Here is a 9,205-nt window from a genome sequence, read left to right as displayed (position 1 = left end):
CCGTTCCTACCCCCTCGAGCCCACAACCTCACTCTGTCACAGGCCCAGCGCAACACCGGGTGTTGCCATTTCATTCGCTCCTTTGAACATGTTTTTCCTTTCTCGCTCTTCGAATCTACGCGTCGTTTATGCGCATGCGCGGCCTCCGTGGAAATAACACTTCGTTCAATAAGTCCCGACACTAACTATAAAATGTTTGAAATGAAAACTATGAAAAACTATGAAGTAAATGAAATAACTATGTTATGTTTCGAATTACATCAAATTATATTACATCTTACAATTGATTATATCTTATCTGAAGGTTGGTACTTCTGAATCTTGGTATATAAATGGCATTATTAGCACCATCTCTACGCTAGTCTCGGGACTTATTGAACGATGATACCCAACGCGGTGTTTGTGTGTGCGTTGGCCATCCAACTGTCAGTTCGGTTTGTTTTGATCCCGGCGCTGATGGCATCTTAGCAAGTCGCAGTAAAGTAAGTACGTTAAAAAATGTTGTTTTTTATTTAATTCAGTGCTATTTTTATGTTTACAGTTCGCCAAATGTCTGCAGAAGGTATCGCCGAAAGAATTTGGTAAGTATTGCAAGTGTTTTTGGTGGTCGGAGTGATCAAAGATCGCTCGTCATGTACGCGCAGAGTTGCGTAGTTTTCGTATAATAATCTGTTTCTTTTGCTTATTGCAGCTGCAGGAGGATGCCGTAAATGTTTGTAAGTAAGTATTGTGGCAGTTTTTTAACAATTGTGCAGTGTTTAAAGTGTTCAGCGATCTTTTTTTTTCCAATTACGGGTACCACGAAGTGAGCCGAGCGACGTCCCGTCTCGAGAAGGAAGCGCATGAAATGGTGCCGTAGGACGCTGGAGAAGGGTGTATGTACGTATAGTAGTGTTTTGATAGTGTTTTGATAATGTTTATGATTTGTGAGAAATAAAGGTTTTAAAATTTTAACCAAGTTTGTCGGGTATATTCAGATCCGAAACGTGGGCTAGGGCGGGAGGGGGGGAGGTACTGGATGAACCGAGTTCATGACACACATACCACTAAAGCGTTATACATGAAGCGTTTCAGCGCCGGGCAGAAAAACGCGTCGGAACAAAAGAATTAAAATTCTTTGTTCCGAGCTTGTTCCGACGGTTGTTCCGAGGTCGCACGACAGATTTTGCCCGCTGGGTTGTTGATAAAATGTGTTTTTATCTATTACGACGTTCCTAAAATGTTGCTATGCTCGGCACGGTAACGGAAAGAGTGACTTAGCGATTAAGAACCTCCAGAAGCGTAACCACACCACGACTTCACTAGAAATCGTACTGGAAATTGCAAAAAACCATTTAGTTCTGTTGTCTCCAACAGTGACCCCAAAAAAACGAGAACATCGTGCAACGATAACGAGCATCGTTAAATATAGTGCGCTTCCACTCATGGACGATTTTTGTTCTAAGAATAACTGTGTTCCAGTTTGAAGGAAGAACTATACGAAAACCCGGAACGTAAAAAAAGGAAAAAGATTAGATAGCCTCTCTAGTGGAGCACCACATTTTTGCGAATGCAACTTTTTCCGGAAAATTCCTACGTCCCCTTGAGAGTCTGCCTCTGTTTCCGTCTCGGCGATGATCAGGGAAAGGGACCCATGTGTGCGTGGCGTGCCGCTGGGGAAGTGGTTTCGATGCCCCATGTCGATAAATTTTTATAAGCACAATTCCCGCAGGAGGGATACGGCCCAAAAGCCTATAACAATGCTGAGTACTCAAAAGGAAGGAAGGAAAAGAAAGGGAAGGGAAAAAGGAAAAGTTTAAGATAGGTTGGCGACTGTTATCGAGGCAGTCAGGCGAGAGAGTGAAAATGCGGTAATCTATGAAATTCCCGTAGGGATTGTAGTTGGACATGAAAGAAAACTCGATGGATAGTGATTTTCAGTGGCTTGGGTCCCATTTCGGGTTTTGTGATTAATGTCGGTGCTTATCGCAAGGCAGCAATTATGTAATCATGCGAAAGAACATTTTGCTCGTATATGGTTTATGAGGAATGTATAGAGAATTTACTCTGTTTGTTCACAAGGAGAACAAATCATACCAAGACGTACAATTACAACTGCTTTAAAAAGCTCTGTATGACGTTGCTGCCGTCGTTCCAACATATTGAACAAAACATAACAGAATTCTGGACTTCGTTATGCATTTTACACGTTATTGAGAGAAAGCTAAATAAATAAAAGACAGAAAACGAAATGGATAAGAGAAATGTTTTACGCTTTCTTATATCCTGAAGCCCACTCATTTACTCCGATCTGCTGTCCAGTCCCTGCTAGAGTGGAACGTATTAAATATGAATAGCTTTCTAACTTTAGATGGGGGTTCAAAAAAGATAAAATCAAACATAGAGAGGATCAGATGAACGAAGAGTGTCCTGGCCACTGCGTGAAAAGCTTATAACATGATTTTACTTTAAGCATTTGGAGACGCGAGCGAAAAAATAAAATAAAAAAGGGCGTTGAAAATTTTAATCAGATGAGGACTTAGTAACTATCAAGATAAATTTTTTGTTAAAAATGTTTAGTATCATGTGCTTAAAAAGTCTGTCGTGCAGAAAGCAGAAACCATTTCTTGATAAGTAATGGTTTAGAGTAAGTAAGAGTAATGATAAGTGATGATAGTTTCTGTTGAAAACCTTGTAAACCTTGTGAATTTTCCAATTAGATTTAAATGAAAACATTGAATAACAAATTACTCATAGTTAAAGCACATGTTCAATCATCAAATCAGAAAACAAACAAAAAAGTCAAATTGATGCATTTAACGAGGAACATACACTTTCAATACTTTGTATTGGCCATAACTGCTGCTGAAGTAGCAATCAATTTGACTTGATCATGATGTGCATTCTCATATTTCCCTGTAGTTAGCTTTGCCAGCGTTGCATTTGCTTTTGGTTTGTGATATTCTCCAGCGAATCGCAGTACTTTCAGAGTTCGCCAAGACTAATAAATTAAGCTCAAGGGTCAATTAGATGGAAACTGCTTCTTTCGCTTTTGCTGACACACACACAGCCACCAAGCCAGCAAATTACCGATGTGTGCTTCCAGGGCTTGGGTGCCATGAATTATCAGATCCAAGCACAAACCCGTCGCTCGTCTAGACGATGCGAAGGAACACAATAGGTCTGCGGCGTTTCCCCAAGGCAATCGACTAGAAGCGCATCGATTGGCTGTGTCGTTGTGACGGGTTGAAAACCTTAAGGGACCGAAATCCTTGGGGACCAATTTCTTAAGCTACGAATCTGAAGTATATTTGGCTTGGTTTGTGCCCGTCAAAAATGTTTTACAATTTTTTGTCATCTTTTGTGCAACGCATATTTGTTCAATCGAATTTTTTCGTTAGTCAGTCTATCGTCTACAGAAAAAATAAAATGGCATAAGAAGTTGTAGTAGCTTTAGACGATAAACCATGTAAGTGATATGTGTGGCCGGGCAACCGTTACATAAATTCACAAATAATAATATCCATCACTTCTATATTCACAGGTATGCCAAAAGATTGTGTTAATGATAGTTTATAGTATTGACTGGGTATGAGTTGATTGACTGGGTTGAGTATTGAGGTTAATTTTGCCTATTTTTTTAAAGTTCGCTTCTCTGTGCTGTTATTCACCAGGAGAACATCAACAGTTTTTCAACTGAAGAACTGATGTGGATCGGGAACGGGTGTTGGTCACACTCTACCGGTCGTCGTTTCGTGACAACTGTCACTTGGCGCTGACGCTTTGTAATATTCGCACCCTTAATTGAAGCGTAAAATCAAATTGCTCCATCACCAAGTGTCGCCTGTCACTCGTTCGTTTTCTGCTGTTCGATTTTTCTTTTATTTCGCTGCTTCCATGTGTCACGGAGCGCGAATGGGTCTTACCTACCTCCATCAACACACTCCATTCCGTGCCGAAATCGAATTAGAGAGAGATTCACCAAAAATAGAAGAGTCGCGTTTTCAACATTCAGCAGTATCGTACGGCATCCTGTCTCTTGAAAAGGTCCTGTCGGCATCGTACGGCATGAGGCATTGCGCATGGGGGTGGTGGCGGGTCGAGGAGGTAGCAAACATTGTCCAAAATAATCCCACGAAGACAACAGAGCCTACATACACACAGACGTTCACATGAATTGAGAACTCTCTGCCGAGCGAATGAAGATGATGGATTGTTGAAGAAGCAAACATAAAACAACAAAATCCTTCACCAATAATGGACTGTGAAGAAAGTTCGCTGAGCAAACATTAGTCTGGGAAGGGCGGGGAAAGTTCCAAGTTTGGCCGCTTTTTGTACTGCACGAAGCATGTACTTGGCCTGGGCCAGGATTAGGACTGTTCGTGGGCTTCGTGGGTGTGAGCATGTGAATTTTCGCTTCAGAATCGTGATTGCAACGTGACTCGGGCGCCCCGCCAGGGATAAGAGAGCATGACAACGGCTTTAGGCCGTTCTTCAAGTTGCAGCGAGAACGGTACACAAAATGGCATGTTTGTCTACTGCCAGCCAGCACTTCTTTTCGCCGTCATCATCATCCACTACATCATGGCCATGGTCGACGTGATTTTCTGCGATGCTTTTTTGTTCGCTTTGTGCACACGCTAGGCTAGGCTAGTACCCTCAGCGCCATTCACAAAATCAGACAAAACCGCAATTGTTTCGTTGGTGCAGCAAAAGGGCCCGAGCAGCAAAAGAGTGGGGTGTGTTCATTTGGCAGTGAAAAAGCGGACCCCGCTCAACACACTCTTACTTTGCCTGGTTGTGTAAAAGTAAGTTTTCACTTTCCAGGATCCCCCGCCAACGGTAAGCTGCCAGAGGATTGTCCAATGCAACGTTTCCCTTCTTCTCCGTGGGGTAAAGTTGAGTAATGAAAACTGTCTGCCACCGCACCGTCGTCAGCAAATGTCTTTCGGGTTTTACTGTAGGTTTTTTTTATGAATAAAAAAGCCACAAGCCCACAAAACTTTCCCGGTTCTGGCGCACAACTGCGTGATCTGTCGTGTATTTCGCGATGCTTCAGGAGGAAAACTCATAAATGCAAATTATATGCGAATCCAACGGAAATACCGACGGAATATTCCGTTGAAAGGAATAACTTTAAAAAGGCTTCGTTCTAGAATTCATCGCAACCCCGGAACCGGTGTTTTAAAGCTCCGGGATGGCACACAAGCTCCGGGAAAACAACAAAATTCACCCGAATATTTGAGAAAAAAAAACATTGTAAAGCTCATTGTTGTTCACAACCAGCCATTCATTCCACTATTAAAAACCTTTCCAGTAGTTGACTTTGAGACCCAAGGCATAAAATTATGCTCCCGGCACGGAGAAGAAGAGCGGCAATCATTTGCTCTCCTTCCCTATTGCATATAAGCCGATTAGGGTCGTCAGATACTTTGATCATGCAGAGACTGCAGAGAGAGCCAAATTGTGCGCCATTCGTTTGTGCCAATCTGCATTTTTGAGCAACGATGGTGGACGATGATTGTTACCTCAGAGCTGCAGCGGTCGTTTCTGCGCTGCGCTGGCGCGCCTAGGAAGTGCACAGATAGTGAAAGTTAAATTGATGGCACACAGCACGTAGCAGGTACGTGCAGCGGTAGCAAATGATGATGCTGCGAAGGCCACTTTCGCATCGTCTTGCAATCGTCCAGACCAGGTTCAGAGAGGCTGATGAGCTTTCGGTTTCATTATTCCCATTCTGCATCGCTACCCTCATACAGCCGCATCTCCATCTCATCGCACAACAGTACCACAATGCGGCGGCGGCGGCACTGACAATTGTGTTTAACAGAGTCCTTGCATTTCGAAGTCGATGGTTTCCTCTTTGGAGGTTTTTGAGACTTTGAGGATTCCACAAGAAAATAAATGGCAGTGACTGCAGAAAGAAAGCAGCGAATAGGATGCTCCAAAGCACTTCCCGGTACGGGTCGGGTCGCCGTTGAAAGTGTTTCGATGTACGGCAAGCTTCTGTAAGGGGGCCCTTAATTTGACTGTGGGGACTAAAGATGGCCCACGAGGCTATCACGAAAATAGAATCGTGTGAGATCGAAGCTCCCTGTGTCCCCGACACGGCCTTGTTAACAATGAAGAAACGAAGAGCAGAGACTTGGCCTATCTAGTTTCTTACCAAATCAAAAAGGGTAAATGGAGGTCTCCAACAGAAGAAAAGGGTTTGCAAAACAACACAGTTGTTGAAATAAATAAAATAAACTTTCAAATAATTTTGTTGGGGGAAAGTTGATCAGTAAAATTGGCTTCGTCATTTACTCGACACTCCAACAATAAACTATTACATGCCATTACATTGATAAAATTTGGAATGCTTTTCGATCATTTGTGACCTCCGACTAGTGATCCGGCCGCAGGAAAATAGATTTTTAACACAGGAATTCGAAAGATCCAGAACCGATTTGGTTTTTGTTCAGATCATCTATGTAAATGCAGTCAACATTGAAGGGCCTATGGCCTATGATTTCCGCGTGTTCATGTGTGTGGCTCACATTTCAACTCTTTCGGGGGTCGGCGGCCTACGGACTAGTTTTGGATCAATAATCCTTTCCCGGAGGAGGCCCTTTTTCCATCCCACTTGCGACATTGGCCCAAAGGGTCCCGCCGTTCCCGCGCACTTACCCACTGTTTCCGGTTTTATTTTTGCTGCCTTTCTTTCTCGGTCGCACAATATGATTTTCCATCCATGATCGCAGTTTGGAACCAAACATCTTTCGTTTTCCCAAAGAATCATACACTGACGCGATGGGCAGCGCGGCGGCACACGGCTGGGGTGGTGTGGACGACTCTGGTTAATCTCGATTTTCCACTTTTGCTGTCTACTATCTTAGAGGGCGCGCCTGTAAAGCAAACCACACGGCAGCACATACACGTCACTGGAAGTGGTAAGAATCGAATGGCGCGTTAACTTGTCACAAGCGAAAGTACTTTTACGAATGTCTTAACTTTTTCCTAGTGGACTTCACACTGCTCTAGAACAAACTGTTCTTCACTTTGTTCTGCTTTGTAACACCGAAAACACTTTTCCACGAAGCATTAAATCTCTTTTTTCGTGTCTCACACAACTACGTCCTCGTACGGGGACTGAAATGGAACCTCGCCAAACGAACCTCTGTGGCAAAATGTTAATCGAATAGAAACGACCACACTTAATCCTCTAGAGGTCCGTCGCAAGCGGTTGGTGGACCTTTAGATCGCTGTTCGTTGGTGAGGAAAATTCCTTGCGGGTTCTACGCTGTCCTTTTTCCAAGGGTCGTCCGTGTAGTGAGAGCAGGGTTGGTGTGTATGTGTGTGGATGCCTCTGAAAAAAATCTGAAAATGGAAGCAAAAAAAACATATCTTTAATGTCTACCCATTTCGCATTAATTGCATTTCTCGAGTAAAAGAGGTTAGATTTTTTCTTGCGAGTTGGCAGTTGTGCCTCCCGACGACAACTGCAGAAAGAATGACGGCGACTGGCGGGCCCGGACCATTAAGTTGGGCGGCCAACATCTTTGGTCACATTCCTGAGATGGTTCTCGTACAGCCGTCCTATCGTTATTATCAGGCTTTGTATTGTGCTGAAAAGGGAACGAGCGCAAAGTAGATTCCTAGACATCAATGAGATTAATTGAAGTCTTTAAATTCCTCTCCAAAATATTCGATGATAACGCTCTGATACAAAATAATAAAAAGAATTGGTCAAGTTAAAATAAGTTGCAAGGAAATAACAGTTAGTCTGCCGTCTTCGTGTAATTTTGTTTGAAAACGGTTAAATATTTTTTCGGTTAATAGTTTTTCAACAATAATCTTTTTCTCTGAAAGAAATTATGTAACATCATTCAGAAAACGATACTTAGTTTGTTGGACACTTTCGTTTCCCCGAAAAATCATTTTTTTAAATTACAACAATTTTTTTTTTCACCTTCGCATGAATATGAAACTTTTTGTTAGCTTTGACTAAAACTCTTTAAAACTTGCTATCGTGAAATGTCAATTTTGGTTTGAATTTGAGTTCCAGATAGTATTTTTTTTGGGGTGTATTTTTGATAATATTGCATCAAATCCAGTATGCTAATTCGTTTCGATCAAAACAGTTCTTACATTTGCCGCATTTGCATAATCGCCGTTTCAGGATAATCCATCAATTGTATTTTGGAAAGCCTGTGTTCGTTCGACTGATGGGTTTTTGATTGAACACAGGAATTTCAGGAACCACATCCCGGATTTCCCATCAGTAGTAGTACGTGCCCGTGAATGCCATTATTTTACTGCTCTGCTTCGTTTCGGGTTCGAAAGTTTGTAATTTTATTACGGCTTAATTGAAAGGAATATTCAGCATTCGGAGTGCGCGCGGTGTGTTTTGGAGGCTACGCGCTAACTTTAGCACCCTTAGGGCATGGGCTCTCTTCGGGCGATAACCATCTCTAAAAGCGTAGATAGAATAGAAAAAAACTCCGATAAAGCAGCCAAAAATAAGCACCCTTGATTCCGCTGGCTCAGAGTCCGGTGGCCGCGGGCCAGAGTAAAGTGACTAGAATGAATGGCATAATAATGTTTGCAAAAATGTGGAAGACGGCCTTAAGGCCGGACACCGCACAGGATAAAATTCATTGGTTGAGCAGTTTTCGCCGAAAGGACGAGGATGTCTCTGGCCAGTAGCAGTTTGGGGGGGAGGTTAGGGCCAGTTACGACCTTCAGGCGATAAAGTGTTAACTGCCGACTTATGCTGGATTACGTGAGAAACGAGTTGTCATAAACATTCAGGTAATACTGAAGCCTTACCAGAAGAGTGGTGCCCCGAAAAGGGGCATAAAAGTTTTTGCTTGCAAATGAGGCTATGATAAGTAGAGTGTGGCTTCAATTTCGCTGGAGGTCGTCACTTTGGAAAAGATCTTGAAATTTAATTAATCCCGCTGTTGTATAATCCCGCCGTTAATTAAACCATTTTTATTCCGTAGCTGACGGCAATGAACCGCCGGGGCTCAGTGAAAAATCAAACGACAAAACCATCATCGGCAGAGTTTTTGACAGCACGAAGGCACACCCAACAATTGCTACGAAATGGAAAATGATGACATGCGAAGGTTGACTGCTGATGCTCCCCTTCCGGTTTAAGGATGATCTCCTCGCCGATTCAACAACCACCCGGACGGAACCGGTGAACCAGAAATATCGAGTGATTCAAGCGCGTCATCTT

The 9,205-nt window shown here is 42.9% G+C and overlaps 1 long non-coding RNA gene across 1 annotated transcript; it reads left to right on the top strand.

Annotated features, from left to right (window-relative positions):
- Positions 1-541: 541 nt before the first annotated feature.
- On the top strand, positions 542-939 carry LOC128276227 (uncharacterized). Its single transcript, XR_008269359.1, has 3 exons — positions 542-581; positions 692-720; positions 807-939. It is a non-coding gene; the product is annotated as an uncharacterized LOC128276227 (long non-coding RNA).
- The last annotated feature ends 8,266 nt before the right edge of the window (positions 940-9,205 follow it).

Source organism: Anopheles cruzii, unplaced genomic scaffold, assembly GCF_943734635.1.
Source record: "Anopheles cruzii unplaced genomic scaffold, idAnoCruzAS_RS32_06 scaffold00763_ctg1, whole genome shotgun sequence".
NCBI lineage: Eukaryota > Metazoa > Arthropoda > Insecta > Diptera > Culicidae > Anopheles > Anopheles cruzii.
The sequence above is the reverse complement of the archived record's forward strand: the minus strand, read 5'-3'. Positions and strand labels throughout refer to the sequence as shown.